At 39.5% G+C, this 21683-nt stretch overlaps 1 protein-coding gene across 2 annotated transcripts in view; it reads right to left on the reverse strand.

Annotated features, from left to right (window-relative positions):
- The window catches only part of MAST4 (microtubule associated serine/threonine kinase family member 4), a 152784-nt gene that overhangs the window by 121426 nt on the left and 9675 nt on the right, over positions 1–21683 (reverse strand). Inside the window, exon 1 of one of the 2 annotated variants that reach the window (XM_042825541.1) lies at positions 4749–4797. The exons of the other annotated variant lie outside the window; for it this stretch is intronic. The gene's annotated coding sequence lies outside the window, so the exon portion shown is untranslated. Of the gene's footprint in view, positions 1–4748; positions 4798–21683 lie in introns of those variants that run through there. 2 annotated transcript variants of the gene reach the window in all.

The raw sequence follows: 21683 nt of genomic DNA on the forward strand, positions 1-21683 counted from the left end.
GAAAGTTTTCTAACAGCATTTAGAATAAAACCTACAAACCTTTTAGTGTCTTCAACTCCAATGCTCTAGTTACAGCACTACTCCATAACAGCTGCAATTTTCAAAGTTGAATTCATAGCATTCTTTTACCTCCTCAAAGTTTTTAGAAAGCCTAAATATTAATTTAAAATTGCAACATTCAACACACAAAATACAACACAAAAGGCCAGAAGATATAATAAAAACGACATTCAACTGCTCTGGGAGAATCTTTATGAGAGTTCAGGGAAAGGAGATTGACAATACGGCATTTAAAATGATTCAGACAAGCTCTCTCCCACGGATGAGAAGTAGCAACTTTCAGACTACCACAGGAAATAACTGTCACAAGAACTTTTCATGTTCTCTTAAGATCTATCTTACAAATGCCAAAGGAAAAAGAAAAAAGGGCAGGGGGGAAAGAAAAGGAAAAGAAAAAAATAAATAAATAAAAATGCTGCAGCAAATTATCTATTCTGTCATTTATTCTTCCAAGACAGTCTGTGCTGTAAAACTTTGGGGTTGAAGATACAGGAAAGGGGACTATTTTTATTTGGTTACATGACTTAGAAAAAAGGTATTCTGAACATCATCATCAAGTAACGCAAACCACAGGTAAAACTGCCATATTCGACATAAGGATTTGAAACATGCATACAAGAACACAGTTTTTTTTCTTTTTTTCTGGGAGCTTTTTAAAATATACTTCACTCCGTATCTTTACGACTGGTAAGTCAGTTGAGCCGTACTCTTATCCTACCCCATAAGCTCCATAACATCACTGAGACAACTAAAGCTTTGCCTCTCTGATTTGAACCAGTGTGAGGCAAGCAAAACCACACTCTTATTAATGCCAGCCCAAAAATCACACTATCAGGAATTACCGTACTGCACCCCTCCAGTTTGACAAAAGAACAGTAAAGGCTGCAAATTCTCTAAGAATCCTTGCAAACCCTAAGTGCCAACTGACAGCTCTCCCTTTGAAGCATCACATGGTTTAATGAGAGCGTGTTGGAAATATCTGAAGTATGTGTGTGTTGCCATTTTAAATAAATGCTCACAGAGTTAAAAGAACAGTGAGGCTTTAACAAGAACTTGGGAGCAGAGAGTCTACCTTGGGAGGCTAGAGCCAACTACTAATTTATTACACCTTGAGGAACTCGTGCTTTGTGTTAGGTGTTCATGAATTCTAATGAGATTATTCTAAGAGATGAAACAGCAGGTTTTTCTCATTTTAGATAAAAATGAATAAATTGGGCAAGAGTTGGAGCCAAGTGATTCCTTACCTCATACACATCAGACCTTCTCATGAACTTGCTGTTTTAGACTAATAAATCAACAACTGCATCTTTCAGCATAACCTCAAGGTCAATCTACTTTGTACTGTTCTCTGGAACTAAAGGAGGAAATGAATTCTAAAGAAAAATGTTTGCTTGAGCTTCCTTAGATATGGCAGCTATCATACTAGGAGGGAAAGGAGTCATCATATGGTATATATCATTCTTTTAAATTCATAAAATAGATTACTCTATGACAAGAAATCTGAATTACATCACTAACTCTTCTACAAAATCATGCTTCACCTTCAGCTGAGCCATGAACGATGCTGGCTGTGGTTCTGGGAAAGCATGGTTAAGAAAGGGGAAAACATTGTGTGGGAGGAAGCTGGGAGAGAAAAGTAAGAAAACGTGAAGTAGCCCTGCAGGCACCACAGTCAGTGCAGGAGGTGCTCCAGGCATGGAGCAGCAGCTCCCTGCAGCCCACAGAGGCCCACGGAGGAGCAGGCCGCCCCCCTGCAGCCCACAGGCACCACGCGGAGCAAATCTCCCGTGCAGCCACGGAGGAGCCCACGGTGCAGCAGTGGCTGAGGCCCGGAGGAGGCACAGCCCACGGATACCCCGCAGGAGCAGCCCGTGGGGAGCAGCCTGCGGTGGGGCGGGAGGGCTGGGGCAGCTGCCGCCCGTGGGACAGTGCCAGAGCAGCTCCTGAGGGGGGCCCTGTGGGACGGAGCCGTGTGGAGCTGTGCCTGCAGAGCTGCTGCCCGTGGGGACCTGTGCTGGAGCACTCCAGAAGAATCTCTCAGCAGCTGTAGTTAGCTGTTTACATAATTTTCACCTTCTCCCTTTCCTTGCAAATATGCTTTTGCTGCTTGTATTAGTTCGTGCTAAAACGGTAATATACTACTTTTCTCCCCTGCAAAAGTTGAAAATGTTAGCTGTATGAATTAATGGGAAATTTATGCTTCACCCTCATCCTCTTCAAAGCTCTGCTATTACAGGTACATTCACAAGATGCTACTGTTTATTTTAAAAATCGTTCATCATCTGAGTGGCCAAAGATTCCCTTCATACAGCTACTCTATGAGACAACTGCTGTAAGCAGAACTTGAACAAAACTTTCCTTTGACTTGCGCAGGTCCTTGGACATGACAGAGACGAGACAGAATGTTAGACAGATACAATGCCATAGGAAAATCCTATATATTTACTCTAGGAAGGCTCCCATAATGCTAATACTTCTGAACAAAAGCAAAAGTAGTAAAACCAAAATAATTCCTCTCCTCCCACTTACTAGAGTACTCTGAGCCAAAGGAACAGGAAATGCTAATTACTTACATGCTTTAAAAAACATATTTTTCTCTGTTAACATAAGTCAGTCCTGAACAGTAAATAATTACTATTTGCTGTTCTGAACATGGTAAGTCCTCTGCAGCTATAGTATAATGATTCAGAATCATAGTACTTCTCTTTAATTTCCATTCCAGGGTAAATTCAAGTATTCTTAAGGGATTTCTAAAAGCAAAAAATAAGAATAAAAATAAAATACAATAGTAAGAATTTTGATCTTTTTTTCAGGAAAATATGTGGCTTAGGTATTACACTGAACTCTAGCATTAAATTCCATTCCATTTCATCAAAAAGAATCTAAGAAGTCTGCTCTCTGTACCATCATCCATCACAGGAATGGAAAGCTCAAAGTTGATGTAGTTACTAACCTCTGCCACCCAGCATGGGGAAACCGTAGCACTGAGGGTCCAGTCTCATTGGTTCATTCTAAAATCATTAAGCCTGCAAGGGCTGTGTCCACACCACAGTCTGCACGGAAGGATGTCCACAGGGCCAGAGATACAATTCAGCAGTTTAAACAAATTAAAAACTTTTTAATGCAGCTTTTTGCATCCATAACATTGCCGTTCTGAAAAAGAACCCTTCCATGAGCATCGTTGTCCCTCCTCCAACCTTCCCTACTCCCATCCCCTTCCCTCAAAATCCAGCTGCACAGAAACTGAAGACTAATACAGAAATGTTGGTTTTTAACAGCTTTTCCCTACCATCAAGATAAACTCCACAGAACACATTGGCTATGCTGATAATTCACCACAAAGTGTTTCCATTTTTCCACTGAGAAGAAAACATATGGTTAAATCATATTGAAAAATGCAAAAAAGGAAGATTTTAATTCCATCTCTTCCCTTAAAGAATAGTATATATATATATAGTTATTTTAAAAAATCATAGTATTTCTACAGAGAGACAGAGCAAAGTGCAAAATTATTGCTTAATTTTTCACTGCCAAATTATACCACAATGCACGAATTTCAAGAATAAGCTCCTTTTTAAAGCATTCTGAAGGAGAATGACCCATAGAAACATTGTCTCTGCCATGCAACATTGAAGAGGCTATACTGTGTAGATACAGATCTATTTTATTGTATAATTCCGTGAAGTTGTAGTCCTTCATCATCACAGTATCAAACAAAATTTCTAATTATCACAAATATTAAGTATTTTGTTTTGCTCTTGTTTTTTAAACCAGAAAGCACCGAAAACTCATTTTAAAAACTACATTCCCTATAGGGCAGAATCCCACTAACTTATGCTCTTGAGTATGAGACTTGGCTTGCAAGTTTATTTTGCATATTAGAAAGAAAAAAAACAGGAAAGAAAAAAAAAGCTTTTCTGTATCAGAAACACCCTTCAACTACCATCTATTGTGATTTATTTTACCATAATAGTATGAGGCACACAGTACTTTTTCAATTATTTTCTGATGTTGTTAAAGTAAATACCAACAAGTAAAAAACAAACAAACAAACAAACAAACAGTTTCTTTTGTATGAACTGAGAAGTAGAACAAAGAAAATGAGAAAGATACTGCATGCGGCTGCATAGGGCATATCTAAGATGTTATTGTACTAGAAATAAGGCTTAAAATTATCCCAGTCCTGAAGAAGGGACAGCACTACAGGCCTACTACAGAACGGATTATTTTCTTCTAAAATGACATACCTCTTGGATACCCAACTCTTCTGTCACCTGGCATCACAGATCATACTGCTGCCTCTCAGGTACGCATGACACAATAATGTGCTTCACTGATCACATCCACTTCTGAATACACCTTCTAAACTTTTGACACGACAGAACACAGTTTGCAGTATCACCACAGGAAGCAAACCATGAAACTTCAACAGTGGATACATTCCTGATCCAAAGTCAGAGCAACTCACAATTATGAATTTGCAACTCAAAACTCCTTACAATGTTTCAAAATACGGCACTTTTTTTTATTTAAAAATAATAACTTCAGAATAACAGCTTATTAAGTACAACATTTTTCTGATTGTACAGACATACTTGATTTTCTGCAGTTTTCCCCCTGAAATACATTTTGATTGTCAAGTTCTGGATGCAGAAGAAAACATCAACAATGGAAGTTTACTTGCTTACCTCCAAAAATGAAAAGCGAACAGAGGGCTGCATGGACTGCAAGGGCTTGTTGGGGTTGGGCTCAGGCTCCTTGGGGTGAGACTGAAAGTTAAAATAATGTCATCTCTAGTGAACAGAAGGTTTAGCAAGAGTTGCATGTTTTAGTGCAGGAGTTACAAAAGGAGTTCCAGTTAGAACTGAAACATTACTATCCTTCTGAATGAAGTGAGTGACAATAGCCACATAGTTTTTGACTTGAGATGAAACTGATTTAAATAAAAACAAACATGAAATCTGTTGCTGGTGAATAAGCTTGACTATGTGAGGCTCTCTCCAATACTTGTTTGCGTACACAGAAGTTGTGTACTGTGGCATTGTTTCAAACTTCAGAGCAGAATAAATAACTGAGACAGGATGGTGGGTTTTTTGTTTTTAATATTAGGAATTTTCTATGTTTCGATATGCAAATAAGATATGTTGGAAATTAAAAATGATTATGAGCTTTTGTCAGCAAGAAGAATTCTTAGGAAAAAAAAAAAATTCAATTTGAAAGCCTAAAATCAGGGACCTACTCAAAACTAGAAGTGATCTACAAGCAATTTCCATCGATATCACTGTGAGATGTCTTCTGCATGCATCAAGCTTTTTACTTACATAATCAAGTACGAATACAAGCAACTAATGTCTCCAAAAGCACACTTGAGCTCTTGGCTCTGAAGGCACCTTCAAGAAGTTGCCTCAAGTGCAGCTCCATTGTGAAGTCTCTCAATAAAAGTACGACACTGAAAGATTTCAGAGATGCGCCTTTACGATACTCTAGTGCAGTCACGTGCACGTGTCCCTACAACACTTGCAGTACAGCTTTTTTTTTTAAATGTTCGATTACACTCTTCCTGTTGTGATCAGCTGAAATTATCTAAACTACATGTGGCACCACTGGTTCAAGCTAAGCAAAAGTAGATGCTGATGTGTAGCTTTTTCCAGATGACCTTCACAAAGACCTGTCCTGATGCATAACAGACCCCTGCAGCCAGCCAGCACTGGTGTCCTGACCTGCCCTCAGGGAGCCAGAGACAGCCAGAAAGCTGCAATCATCTCCATCCCTAGTTTTCAGCTGCATGACAACGCCACATTTTGTAACATTCTCACTAAAACCTGGCAAGGTGGAGATCTGATTGAAAAAAAATCAGCAGAAACAGTACTATTGCTTCTGATGTAGAGCACTAGGAGGGCGTGAGTATTGCCAACACTAGCAATGGGCTGGAAAACTGCTGTGCAACAGTGTCTGTGCCCAGTATGTTCTGGAGGTGTTCAGCAAGGGCAAAAGTGGATGATGTGGATGACAAGGATCAGGAATAGGAAGAGAGCACTGAAGGAAATCCAGGCAGAAGAAGGAAAGAAGCAGTGCTGCTGCCCAAAAGGCACAGGTCAGCAGCAGGAAGAGAGGATGGAGACCACTACGCAGTGAAGATCAGGGGCAAGGAACCAGCCAAAGCCAGAGCAGTGGAAAGGAAAGAAATAATGGCGCTGGCACTGAGTAAGAAGAATATGGTAACTCAGATCAGAATGAGATGAAGTCAGTAACTTCCCCTTTTGTGGGAACAAACCTTGGGGACACCCAGTGTCAGAACATGTTCCCCTCACTCTAGTGGCTGGCATACACACAGCAGGTAGAAATGCTGCACCTGCTAGTAGTTACTCCATCGTTACTCTTCATGTTCGTTTCTGAAACACAAGAGTCTCAGCCATGGAGGGCATTCAATATCAGAAACTGTGCATCTATAAATTCCCACCAAGTGTTGACAGCACAGTGTCAATACAGTTCTACAGAGCTTGCTTTTCAGCTTTGCTTTTTTTTAAGACCTAAAAATCGCAGGCAGAAACGTGTTAAAACAAATTATCATAGTGCATATGCACAAGGATGACAGGCAGCATTAATTCCTACATTTACTAAATTAGGAATGTTTCATTCTGGATCCTTAATATTCTTTGAAAGAAGCTTTCTGCAAGTAATGAATAGAAAGCAGACAGACTGTACAGATTTCTCAGGGATAAAACATAACTCCAGTCCCAACATTTAAACCTGATTGAAAGAAAATGTAAGAGAATCCAAACGCAAAGACTGTTTAAAAGAAATGGTTGTAGAGTTTCTTTGTTTGCATTTTGTTGTTACTTCTTTCTTTCTTTCTTTCTGTCTTTCTGTCTTCCCCTTCCCGTCCCCCAGTATTTGCCTTTTAAGATACTTGAAAATAAAAATTGGGGGGATACAACTTAAAGCTCTGCTGACTCAACTCTAACAAATCAGAAAACGACTTTATGGTAACCACTGACTGACAACAACCAAAATACGGTATTCTCTTTTCTCTACAAACAGTTTAAGTTCAGAAAGTATGAGCATGATGACCTATATAAATGTTATAAAAGTATGAAAAAAAAAAAATTGAACATGTAACTGATTTGTATCTGGACAATGTTTTAACAACAAAAAATAAAAATCAAAAACTGAGCAATGCTGAAACTAAAATACAAATATTTTTATCAGTACTAAAATACTGTAGAAATGACACAAAGCAAGCGTGATTTTGTCAGGGTACCATGAAAATAGGAAACAGTAAATGACTGCCCTGCATTACAAAAACACACACACACACACACACACGTAAAGAACCAGTAACATCAATCACTTTTCATCTTTTGCAGTTAGTGATGTTATTCACATAAAATGATTATATAATTCAATGAAGACTGATTTAAAAATATTTAAAAACTTCCACATCACCGAAGGAGCACCATTATCAATTATTCATGGCAACCATTTTAATGAGCTCCCTGGTAAGAACCCTCCTTTAAAACTCACGAGAAATTAACAACTCTTTTTTTTCCAAACAATTATCTAGAGCTCAGTGTGCTCACAGCTAACACACACTGCGCTGAGGAAAAGACACCACGCTGAAAAGCAGATTCCTCCCTGACATTTCACAAGCCCCGTTCTGGGGGAACCCAGTGTAACATCTACACTTGTTCCTGGAATAAAGTGCTCTGTCACCTTCATGTGATTATCAGAATAAATTATTTGCTAGACTGCACACTCACCTACTGCCTTTTCTTTAAAACGTGGCCGATGTCAAATATATATATATTAGGTTATATATAACCTTTCAGAGCTAAGTAACTTTACTGCAGGCATTTGCAGCACTCAGGTTTTTTCTCCAGCACAAATGGGGAAGTCCCAGGGAACACTAAAGGATCTGACATAACCATGTCTATTTACCTAGCTAAAATTAGCAAGTTCCCATGGTGTCTGCAACATGCATACATACATGCCTGACGTGTATTTAACAAGAACGTAGGTATGCATGTATAGAAATTAATATTTAGTTTTGACTGACAAACCTTGGGTAGATATATGCTGGCATTCAAGAATAAAGACTGTTGTTACTATCACATACGCTAAAATTTACATATTTCCATGTGCCTATTGTATAAATAGCTGAAAACACACAAATTAGTTAATCAGTTTTAAGCAGGCACCAAGTAAACATGCTGCTAAATTAGGTAAACATGCTTACTGCAGAGGAATCTCCAGTATGCAAATACCATTCATTAATGTAGTTACGTATGTAAAATCCGGGCTGCTGCTGCTGGATTCTCACAAACGGTTTTTCTGTAATGCTTTAATCTCTCGCAGTGCTCTCTGTTATGCAGCAGAGATAGAGGCCTCTCTAAAAGGCAGCACCAGGATAAACAAACAGTAACAGAGAGCAGGAGAGAAAGGCAGACACCATGGCCTACAGAAGGATGCTCTCTGCGAGCTGACAGGATGCTCCACGCAGGAGATTCAGTAACTTTAAATACGCAGAAATGCTTTCTTTCCCAATGCACTGCAGTGCCCCAGCTCCCGGCTCACACATCTGCTTCAACCAACTGCAATGCATTTAAAACATATTCCCTCAACCCAGAACTGCAGTGCTGTGAGACTGCCAGCACAACGCACGCTAAACAGCTCCTGTGTGCACCAAAGCCAGCTATCATGCAGAAACCATTAAAATATTAAAGACAGACAATACTTACTCCAAGGTCAGCCCTGGAATCTGTAGTCTCTCCCGCTGGGCTTTCATTGCTCTGATGCGCTACCAGGCTCTATTGTACCCACGCCACGCGTTCCCCGGCAGCATCCCGGCGATGAGAGAGCCAAAATGAGCCACTACGAAGGAACGGACTAAAGGACCTCCCGGAGGCGGGGGAGCACCGCAACTTCGGTCCTTCCGCCCCGCGCCGTCACGACGCGCCGCCCGCGGCCTCGCTCAGGTTGGCAGCCGCACGCACCGCGCTCAGCTGTCAGCGCAGGACCTGCCCGACAAGCGGCTCAGCGGCCCTCCGCAAAGGCAGCCCCCCGCCGGCACCGCTCTGCCCCTCCGACGAAGGAGAAGTCCCCCTCGCCGCGCCAAGCGGCAGAGCAAAAACACCCTGCGTGTTACAGACAGTTTCTCTCCGCAAATGTCAAACATTAGCCACCCCCTCTGATCCTACCGAATAGGATTTAGCCATCTTGTTTAAGTCACATTATCCCCTTCCTCGGTAAACAGACAGGCAGTTCCCGCCTTTCATTCCCCCGCATGAAAAATGTGCTTTTTTCCTTTAACATGGGAAACTGTGACTGAGTGCCTGAAGGAACAAATACCTTACTGTCACGGTGGGGGCTAAGACAAAGGGAAAAGTTGAAATGCTCTTCTACCATGGCTGTACTTGGATTTTAAAGACAAATAACCTACCATCTTTATTAAAGAGTGAGAGCAGCCCAGGAAATTGCAGAAAAGCATTACCAATTTCAGGTCTTTTGTTTTGTTTGTTCACTTTAAATAAAGGTATCCCAAGCTAAAAGCAAAGCAGTGCACGACATTGTACTAAAGGCAGTGCTATTGTACGGGCTGCTGACTTACATCTTTTTCTTTCTTAGACATTTTCTCTCAGGCTATCCTACCATAAATACTGTGAATTGTTCCACAAGGACTCCACAGAACACCAAGAAAAGCATGGGACCGTGCAAGTACTCATTTTCAGTAATTTAAGAGCCAGAAGCTTTTACCTGATCCATATAGTTTTCCCACACAGCTTTAGTTCGTACTTCTCACACAATACAATATTCCCAGGGCTTTTCTTCTTCCATCTTTGAGAGCCCTGTCCCTGCTCTGTGCACAGATGTACTTTGCAGACTATTCACAAGGCAGGACCAAGTAAAGCTGTTGCTTTTGGGGTCGCTGGCTCATTAATTAGAATAAAATCAGCTAACTCCTAAGAACCGTAGTTTTCAGAAACTGGCAATGTCTTCTAGCTATGGGAACTGATGAACTGGATTACTCTTTCAAGTGCACAAGCGAAAATCACTGCACTCCTTCTTTCTCTTCATATTTCCATTAGGAAACACTTTAAGCATTACCCTGAGCATTCATTTACAGGACACTGAAATCAAAACTGAACATCTGAATTTCTAAAACATTTGGATTCTGATACACCAAACTCAGGCCCCTTGCAAGCATTGCTAGGCCAAGCATCCTACAATTGATCTTTCTAGAGAAGTTCTAAATTCCCCTACCTCCCAAAAGAAAACAGAATCAACTGAACTTAAGCGATTATCTTGAGACCACAGACAGTGCTGATTCAATTCACAGATTCGAGGGCACAAAGATCTGTTAGGTGTTCAATTCTGACTTTCAGAATATGTTCTTCAAATTCTACTCAGAATGCAGCAAAATGGCCATTTGTTAAAGATATTATCACACCTGATGGAGTAATAAACAGGGACAGAAAATTTGGACAGACAAATTGAAACTGTGCACATGTATAGACATACATATAAATCCTGTATAACATTATAGGCACATACTGCCTTGTAGCTAACTTAAGCCCACACCTGTGCTTGTATATACACACAGACATAATACAAACTACTTAACTTTTCTTGTATAAAGTTGTTTTTCACTGAAAACAATTTAAGCAGGACACTGACAGGACAGGCAGCTCCACCAAATCTGGATGGTAGCAGAATTATTTCCATGTAGAAAACAGCAAAAGGATCAGCTCAGGAAGATGCAGAGCTTCCTTCAAACACACCTGTAAGGCCAGTGTTATTAGTTGGAGAGAGCTGAGACAGGCCCACAGTCTAAGTGGCTCTTTCCTGCTGTTCTTGAAGCACTACCAAGAAGAAAACAGGCAAAAAGAACAGTGGTCACAAAACACTGCTCAAGAATGAAACATTACAATGAGGCAACAGATGCACTTTACCTGCAGGAGGTCAAAACTGCCACCAAACCAGGCAACACAAAAATGAGTTGTAGCAGTGACTGAACATAGCACATGAAACATAAGCAGCTGCATGTAAGAGCTACTTTAAGACCACAATAAATCAAACCCCTTGGTGAGCTAATTCATGCATTTCACATCGTAGTAACGGTAAAGTTACTCTAAGCTGAGACTGAACTGTAGTTTGACTTTGAAAATTATTCTTCTCTGCATTTCATCTTGCACAGACATAAGTTTGGATAATTAGGACTTCCTGAAAAACAGAACAGAACAAATTCTGCCTACAGTTACATTCTTCCTTAGCTTCTTTAATAGTAAGTGGGAACCACGTCACATATTTGCGGGCCATTCAAGCAAGGAGAAACCAAAGAAGGAAGTTGACCTATGCACATGGAGGAACATATTGCTATGAGAAGACGAATACTGAACAGCAGTGCCCAACAACAGGACAAGAGGCAACAGCCACAACTTGGAACACAAGATGAACAGATACCTACAACTTTTTTTTCAAGATGCATGCTGAGAAGTAGTTATAACAATGGGTTCACATGATTCAGTGGCTTCAATCCACTGAGTTCCTCTGTCTTTTTTTTTCATCATGATTCATCAAGGAACTTCTTCAGTTAGCATCAGTTACCAGTAGTAATGCACTGGAACAGGCTGCCCCCAGTGGTTGTGGATTCTCCTTCTCTGGAGATATTCAAGACCCATCTGGATGCTAACCTATGCAGCCTGCTGTAGGGAGCCTGCTTTGGCAGGGAGGTTGGACTCAATGATCTTTACAGATCCCTTCCAACCCCCACAGTTCTATGATTCTGTGAATTAGCAATTTAATTAGATGACGACTAGCCAGTGAAAGTTAAAAGTTGACATCGATTTAATCAAAAAATATCGTCTGGTTCTTAATTTCAGACTACTTAGATATAAAGCATTTCCACCAATATGCAGTTGACAAAGCAAGATGAAGACAAAGAGGGGGCTCATTATATTTTTGTGGTACAATCTTATGCATTTATTTGAAGTAACTAATTTACTCTTAAGAAAATAATACTCACTATACTTGCAAAGGCTACAGTAAAGTCAGTCTCAAAGACACCGATATAAGCTTTTTCTTGATTTTTGTCATTATCCCTGAGACAGGTATTTTAAGGATTATTTTATCCAGTAAAACCAGCTCTTTCAGTGTAATACAGCATTACTTACTATGAAGAATAAATTCTCATTAATACCGCAGAGTCCCTAAGGTAATTTTTAAAAGTCCAACTTCTCATTTATGAGATTTTAAGTTGTAATTTGCAACACCCACAAGCTTAAATGCTTGAATGTCCACGTTAGTGTTCTACTCTACTATGGTTACTGGAAAGAAATGCCATTTTCTCTTGTTAAGAAAGGAGCTATGCTTCACCAAGAGGACAGCTTTACTAACAGCATGATAAAGAGCAGAAACACTAAGTCTGGATACCAGATACAACAGGAGGTTTTGTTACATAAGAGGAGAAAAAATAATTTAAGTGAAAAGTCAACAACTTTTTCAGATCTGTACATTGCATTCTTCTAACACTACCAGGTATCAAGGTATCACACAATCACAGAATCAATACAGTTGGAACAGAACTCTAAGTAATCATCCAGTCCAACCTACCACCAAAACTGCCTACTAATCCATACCCCTAAGTACTACTTCTACCCTACTTCTACCCTTTCCTGAAACACCTCCAGGGTCGGTGACTTCACCAGCTGCCTGGTGCCAATGCACCATTACTCCTTCTGAGAAGAAATTCTTCCTAATATCCAATCTGAACCACCCTTGCCTCAATTTAAGGCCATTTCATCTCATCCTATTGCTTACCTGGGAGAAGAGGCAAACCCTATCTCACCACAATATCCTTTCAGGCAGATGTAGACAGAGATAAGGTCTCCTATGAGCCTCCACCAGGCTAAATAACCCCAGTTCCCTCAGCCATTCCTCCTAAGATTTATGCTCCAGGCCCCCTTACCATGGGAAAGGATAAGTAATGCTTCAGGCAGCAGAGGACGGTGGCAGAACATTATTTCATAAGACTAGTTAGGTAAGTAGGACCTTAGTTTCCTGAGAAACGTACCTAAAAATGTTACTGATAATGGTGTCAAGTATCCTCTGTTGTGTTCATGCTTTTTTACCCAGGTAAAGATATTTTTGCCTACACTGACACAACTACCATAGAGGAATATTTCTCATCTAGAAAGCTTAATCTCAAACAAAAGGTCAAGAACAGAACACAGGGAATTTAGGAATTACGTTCCTTTGCAAATTTAAACCCTAGTGTCCTATCAATACAGTTGGAACAGAACTCTAAGTAATCATCCAGTCCAACCTACCACCAAAATTGCCTACTAATCCATACCCCTAAGATGACAGATGAAATCCATATTCAGACAAATTTAGAAAGTGAAATACAAGAATACAGGCCACAAGTTATGTGCCCTGAGGTTTTCTAGTTCAGTAAATCATCTCCAATATCCAGTTAAAAGCAAACAAAGAGGAAAGCACAGTGAAATGTTTTATTTGACTGAAACACAAGCCTGAACAACTCTTCCACATCACAGGTAAGATTAGTATTCTACACTTTCAAGCTACTTCCCTAGCTGCTACTTATGCATATCCTTTTTTCCTTAAATGATGGTAATACACAGTAAAACCACTAACAATGCAGGTGCCTCTGGTTTTCGTTAGTCTTTAATGTTCAATAGCAATTGAAAAGCTAAAGTAATAAGCAAGTCTGTGCAATGTTTGGTTTTGTGTGCATACTTGGCAAGTACTTTCCAGATGTGCTTAGGAGTTTACAGTTAACTTCAATAAGCAACAACAACAAATAATTTATTTCTGTGATAGTTTGATCAAAGATAATTTCATCTTCATTTGTACCACCTGAACTGCTTAGCACACCATGTTCAGACATTTAGCATATTCTGTTTAGTAACATTCAAGTAGACATAGAACTTCTTCCAGTTCAAATTAGATTACTGTTCTGAACTCATGACCAGAAAACATACGTTGTTTAAAAAAATGTAATAATCATAATCCAGTGAATACAGGACTAAAGAAAAACTGTAAAACCAACATAAAGTGAATTGCATTTTATCCCTTGCACAAATGCTTTTGTCAACATTTTTCAAGTCAAGTTGCTGTTTTCTTATGCATAAAAAGAAAAGCTGAAATTTATTTGTCAGTTATGAAGAATGAGCTGATGTTCATCCTCTAAATGGCCCATACTTCAACAACATCATTGTGAATCCTCCAGAGGTCCTGTCAGACTAATCAGCCCCATTAAAGTGATCTTTAAGTGGAATGCACCCATTTCAAGTTTCACTTATTAGACAGCATTCATCCATGAAAATCAGCTGCGTACACTCATTGACTGTATAATCTAGTCACTGCATGACAGTTACAGAGTTGTAACCGAGGACTGTTACTCAGGAACTATTTCTTCTCAGTTTAATGTTGTACCACAGAACTTGAGAGGATGAGAAAACATCCAGGCATTAGCAGTGTATACACACACAGGTATACATGCAGTATATATGCACACACATACAGCATGCAGATATGTATACGTACACACACACGCAAACACACGGACAGCTCTGAAAGTGATGCCTCCTATGTTTTTGCGTCAGTCCGTGACATCAGAGGTGGATGGTGGTGGTATGGTAGTAGCAGCTAGTCCTTCACACTCCAGTGGTGCAGATTTTTTACCAGTGCAGCATGCAGGCTTGTTTTAATCACTGGCAAAAGTGCATAGCTAATGGCTGTGTTGAAAGTATTTTGCAGCTGAGAACTTACACCATCAAATAATGTTACTGCATTCCTCCTACCTGTTGCAGTTTCCATGGAAACAAATAGGAGGCATTACTTTTGGAGAGACTTCTGTATCTGCAAGTGTCACATTCTGCGGTCACTCTGCATCTCTCACATCAGTCAGAAAAATTACCACTTCAGGATCCACCATTAAATAAACAGCAGGAGCTCATAATGACACCAAAGCAGCAGATTCTGTTCTACTTGTTCTAGTGCTTTCCCTTCCTTTCCTATTACATTCAAAACTTAGGTCTGTGAAAGTCTCTCAGGTGAGCAGTCAAAAACAACTTTAAAATCAGATTCAATATTCAAATCTGAAATACTGCAGAACTACCTACCAATTGGAAAGCAGAGCTGTTACTCAGAGACATTCAGGATTCTCATAGTTGTTTCACTGGCAACACTGAGGTATTAAATAGGTTCTACCAAGAACAATGCAGAAGCACTCTAGTACAATCCTGGTTTCTTGGCGTCAGTGAGAAGCGAAACACAGCACTCAAGCAATGTTTTGCATTGTTTCCAATGTAGTGTGTCCAGATATTTATTAAGACAATCACAGAAGAATTCTGAAAAGCACACCAAACTGTTACTTCTGCTGAAGTCAACAGACTGATCAACTCAATGTACATGGAACACATCTCATGCTTTTGCTAGCTGCTGGACGGGGTAAAGAAATATTTTCCTATCAACGTGTAACTGGCTAGTCTATTCTGGGCACTTTTGTTATTTATGCCTACTTTCTTCAGAAGCATTTGAGATAGGCCTAAGGAAGTAATACCAGATGGTATAAGAAATCCTTTTCCTTAGAATCCTGTCTGGCATGTCTTGCTCATGTGTTTTGGCTCAAAACAATCTCCCATTTTACAATTCAAGGAATTTTTCATCTTGGTCAGATTGCATAAGGAAATGAAGAAGCAATGTCTTACATTTTGTTTTGTTGGTTTTTTTTTCCTGGCAAAGGGAGAGGTTGGTGAGGATGACGGAAGATGCTCACCATACCTGTATCCGCACAGCCAGTTTATGCATCTTTTATCAAATTTTCTCTTCCGGAAAACTCCTAAAGTAGCTAGGGAGATTTAGACAACCTCCTACCACATTCCACATGCTGTAACAATTAAAATTAAATAAATCTTAAGCTGAATTTAGAAAGTAATAAAAATAGCTCAACTAATGAAGTCTCTCGTCAACACATATCAAGCTGACATCAAAACTGTAAAAAGCCTGAAAAACCAAGCTTATTAATAATAATTACGGTCTCAATCTGTACTGTCTTTCAATATGAAAGGAATAATACTTAAAGGAAGAAGCAAAAATAGACCTAGTTCTTGAAGAATTCTGTTTCATAGGATTTAAGCACTTATTTTAGTAAAATACATATATATGTATTCAAAAGCATTATATGCCAGTAACAAGGCTAAAGTCAAGCCTTTTCATTTTTAATGACCATTTGGTTATTGGCAATGTAACGGCATGCAGTAAAGAGAGTCTAAGTAAATCAAGATAACGTGTCCTTTATGTGTCTATTACCCACATCACACAAAGCCAGCTGTTTTTCTCGCTGTTCTTAAAATCAGATAGCAATTTCTCTGTAACCTCAGTTCGCTATTTCACTATCCAGAGGGACAGAAAACACCTCAGCAGTGTCTAAACTGAAGCCACTATGACTTGTTTTACACCTAAAAACATACACAGCACTATTTCCTGCCCAAAACAAATATTCTGCACTCTTAAAAAAGATTCTTTTAACCTCCACCCAGTCTTCTCTTTTCCACAATCTCATTCTGGAAAGTATTCTTCCATAGATTATGTCAAACCAACACACAACACTCAGATCCATACGCAGTATTTAAGCCTAAGACCTAAAAAGTTCTGCATGGGGTAGAATAGTGCTGCATGCTTTGCAGCTCTGAGTTATCAGCTTTCTAATATGATGTTCTGAGATGTATCATCTTCCCTTGTATTTTCTCTACACAGTACGGTGGAACTATTGTTTCTCAAACCCTCTTCCATAAGCTGCCACTTAGTCAGCTATCTTGAATCCAGAAAACACTCAGCTTTTTGTTGAACAACATAATCTTCAGCTTTTTCTATTTCATGTGTATATTTTATTCAAGATGCCAGATTTTGAATTCCCAAACTGTTCTTAAACATACTTGCACTCTTCCCTGCTTGTCCTCTCCAAATTTAATAAATACACTTTGTCATCTACGTCACTAACAAAAGCGACAGAACAGCCAGGCTTTTTACATCTACAGACAACTGCAATTTCTTGCTTAGTGTTTCTATCAAATACACAACTTATCAAAAGATTTTCAGTAGTGACAACAGGTAAAACTTGTCTGAAAAAAACAAACAACAACAAAATTCAGAGTTAGAGAGCAATAACCTAAAAGGTATCCAAACTAATATAGGTATATTCTTTGTATTCGTCATTGATTTACTTCAACCATAAAATCAGATATATTTTCCAGGTAACTAAAAATATTTCAGGTTTCTCCTACAATAATCTACGAGAAAAGCATCCACAAAACACAAGAGTGTATAAACCTGATCATCAACAGACTCCCAGTGGTATTAAGAAAAAATCACAAAATTCTTTCAAAATCATCATGTTTAGCAACTGTGATGCCAAATCTAATGCACACAAAAATCTACTTTCAAGTTAAGCATTTAGAAAGTTATTCAGGTACTCTCTACATTGTAAACAGAAGCAAGTACCCCTTATGTCAATGGATATTTTTATACCCACTGTTCCTCAGAGGACCATCTTAAGCAAATCTTACACAGCGTTCTGTATTAGTCATACATAATAAGAGAACGAAAAAAATTTGAAGTATATTTTTATTGTCTTTATCCATTCTAAAAACATCTTGGTCTGAGTTATTAAATAAGTTTCAATAGCACTGACTGACTTCAGATTAAAATGCACAGTATTTCCTACTTTCACATCCAACGTTAAAGAAGTGGCATATCCTATATGCACTTTGTTAACCTGAGGGCTTACACACAGTCATCGAAGACAGTCAGAGTGTCAAAAGCTATCTCTTTGAAAAGGTCATCATCCATCCGAATGCACCTTCAAGCAGCCCTACCTCATATGGACAGATTCAAAGATTTCTTTGCTGCTCTTATGTACCTGTTCAATAAATCTGACAAATGGTACCACATAAAGTCAAGTTAGATTAACTCTATCCAGTTCAGCTCCAAGGAGAAAGCCCTGTTCTCGGGGCTAGCGTTTTCTTCTGGAAAGTAATTTCACCTAATAAAAAACAGTAAGGAAGCTTAGCAATACTTAAAAGCTCACATCTTACCAAGAGAAGAGGTTTAGAGAAAATCACAAAGATGAATATCATTAGTTTATTTAGTTAATTTCCATTTAGAAGAAGTAAAGACAAAGGCAAAAAAACACTCAGAAAACTGTCAGTAAAACTACTGTGCTTCCGCACTTCACACTTCTGAAACTTAACTGGATATTTAGTAAAGCTACAGAAACCTTCATTGATCCAAAATTTAAATATTTATGGCTTTGCAGTTATAAATTATTACAGTTGGGCAGGAGCCAGAACGTTAGTTATTTATGAGGGAAGCCCCAGAAGGTTCAGAATCTAAACCTGAAATCTGAAGATGTTGAGGCGTAATAAATCAAGAACAAAATGCACAAGGCTAGAGAGCCGAGAAAAGTCTCTTTTTTGTTAGCTGTAGAGAGTTGATCTAATGGAAGACTCTACCACACCTTACAAACTTCATGTCTCAACTGAAAGGTAGGACAAGTGCTAAAAATTGTCATGTTTTAGCATGGGGAAAAGACCACACAAGTCCCTGTGACAGTGCTGTTTAACTACAGGTAAACTAAGCTAACTTCTCTTTCTTTTAAGGAATCAGTAGGCTTCACAATGAACAGAAAAAAAAAAACACCCACAAAACATAAAATAAAGCATCAACCACATTCAGATACAGAGAGCATGGTATTGCCTGCCACAGCCTCCAGCATCACACAGCAATTGCTCAGGCTGAAGAAATGCCCTGCTGTCTAGAGGAGCATGAGCTTTACAAGTATTGCTGTGGAGGAAAGCGCACTGCTCCAGGTAACAGTGAATGCAAAGCTGAGTTCCCGTGCCACCACCATGTTATTAGCACCAGTATAGCCAATTGAAATGAGAGATGGTTCTGCAACCAATTCAGGTGGGAGGCAAGTACACAACAGTGCTAAGACTGATAAGAATGACCAAGAACACATCTTGGGAATTGCACTACCCCCATTGCCCTGAACAGCTGTCTTCCAACAGAATACGATCTCTCAGCTTTCTTACTTAGTCAGCAGCAAATGCTGGAACTACCCTCCATTTTCATTTCCTCATTCCTGCCTAACTTGCAGGAATGTTGCAAGAAAACAGCAATGTCTGAGGGTTGTTCTCAGAACCTTTCTACAAGCAAATCCTAAGATTTCATCTACTTGTTCAGCAAAGCCCACATCTAACATATGATCAACTTCATCCTAAACAACATGCTTCATGTTGGAAAGGGCCAGCTTGCTACTCTGAATGTGATCTTTGATCTGCCCAGGAGTTCCCACAAGAATATCAATGCTATATTTAAGGAGATCAAACTGTGCTTTATACAGAATTCCTCCATAAAAACATGCCTCTGAGAGTTTCATCACACTCCACATGGCACTAACTTATTACCAACTATTCATCTGTCCATAAAAGTGTCTAAGGCTGACGTTCCTCTACTACCAACAGTGGTTCCACTGATTTCTCTTTGCTGTCTGTATACTACAACCAAGGGTAATAGAGTGACTCACAACTACAGAACTTTACATGTCAAATCTCCGTATCTCTATTCCAAAGTCTCTCAAGCATACCATTCCCAGCACTTCTGTCTTCTTGCCTCTGTGTTCCACACAGCCTTTTCTCAGTCATTACCCATTTTATTCTTCTCTATGGCAACTTCTTCCCTCATCTCTCACTCTTGCACAATTCCTTAACTTTACTGGTATTACATTGCTTCTGTGTCATACCATCACAAATGAGCTACACAATCCCTGGACACCATTCAAAATCAACTGCTATGTAAATATTTTGATTCTCTAGCTATGCATCTCTGCTTAAGATTCTCCATTCTGAGTTAATTTGTGAACCAAATTTGCATGGCAAGCTTTCACAGTTTTTACTGACAGGAGATTTCCGATAGTTGTTCTCATGTCAATAAGCCCTAGGATCCCACTGTTTGAAATTCCTTTGATCTTTGGTTTCAGACTACTGTTTGCTCCTGGACTAACATCTTATCTACGTAAAATTGATTATGTGCTGCTTATGAAGTAAAGCATAAGCCAGTTTGGAAAGGAAATAATTTGACTTGCTTTCCACATTTTACATTGCCAGTATTTTTAAATAATGGCTATAGAATCTCCTACTCCAACAAAGAAACAAAAGAAAACAAGAAAAACAAGAAAAAAAAAAATAAAAAAAAAAAGCCACAACAGTAAGTCAGCATGTTTCCCAGTATGAGAAAGACTAAACAAGACACAGCCAGTGTCCTGTGTTCCGAATTGTCCTGGTATCAGCTGAGACAGCGTTAACAGCACATTGATATTTTGGCTGTTACTAGCTGTTGGGAGCACACCTGGGGCCAGGACAGCTTATCTCAATTAGGCAAGAGACGCTATGAGGAGCTGGCCAAGAAGGCAGCTCTGCTCAGAGGTTGCTGGATATCAGTTGGCAGGTGGTAAGACACTGCACTGATAGCAGGTCATTGACCCGCAGGCAGTTGTATTGTGAGCTGGGCATCAGTTGGCAAATAATTCCATTGCAGACATATACATATTGTTATCATTGCTTTTTTGTTTCCATTTTCCTCTTCTGTCTCAGAAAAATAGTTTTTATCTCTACCCACTAATTCTATTTTGTTTCCAGTTCTCTCCCTCATCTCACTGCAGGCAACTGAGTGAAGGCTGTGGCACTGAGCTGCTGCAGGGCTAAACCACAACACAATTCACTGCTCATGCTGTACAGTGTATAAAGCTACCAGCCACTGAGCCGACCTGAAGGCACTGCCAGGCTATCAGAGCACATTTAAGAATTGCCTGGGCAGGGTTAATTCTGACTTCAGGTTTAAAGGCATCTCCGGCCTTCTTTTTAGAAGCAGGATGGTTTGAAGCATGTGCTTTGCTGTCACCTCAGACCCTTTCCAACTCAGCCTCAAAACCATACTCACATATGGATGTAGAACGTCCCTGACTTAATCACACCTTCTGCCTGCATACTAGTACCATGTAACAAAGCAAAAAAGCATTCCCAATGCCCGCATATGCTGCACAACCTTTACAAAAGTAGACATGAGTTAAAACAGTCAGGCTAAAACAGCAAGAACTGGTTTCTTTGTCAGCTTGAAGCTTAGCCCCACATAGAAACACCTGGGATAGCGTGTTTGTCTCAAATGCTATGCTCACCTTCACTGCCTAGGGGCATCACTACACTAAATATTCATGAGTGAACCAACTGGGACTTGAAGAAATGTGATTATATGCAATTATACTGTCTTGTGCATCATGGCAACCAGCACACAATGAATACAAAGCAAGAGACTCCCAAAAACTGTGCCAGCCTTTCAGACCTCCATTTTCTTCCCCCCTGGCACTTGATCTCCTTTCATCCAAGCTCCGCAGTGTTACAGATCTACTTATCCCCAGTGCTCCTTCTGACCTTTTCACTTGGCTATGAGAGCTGTCATAACATAACTTACTAAACCTTACAGATCTAAGCTAAAATGGCTTGCTAGAAGAAAAAAGAAAAAAAAAAAAAAAAATAGGAAAAGAA

This window comes from Centrocercus urophasianus, unplaced genomic scaffold (genome assembly GCF_019232065.1).
Source record: "Centrocercus urophasianus isolate 14NV4802_14NV808 unplaced genomic scaffold, USGS_Curo_1.0 seq_25, whole genome shotgun sequence".
Classification (NCBI taxonomy): Eukaryota; Metazoa; Chordata; class Aves; order Galliformes; family Phasianidae; genus Centrocercus; species Centrocercus urophasianus.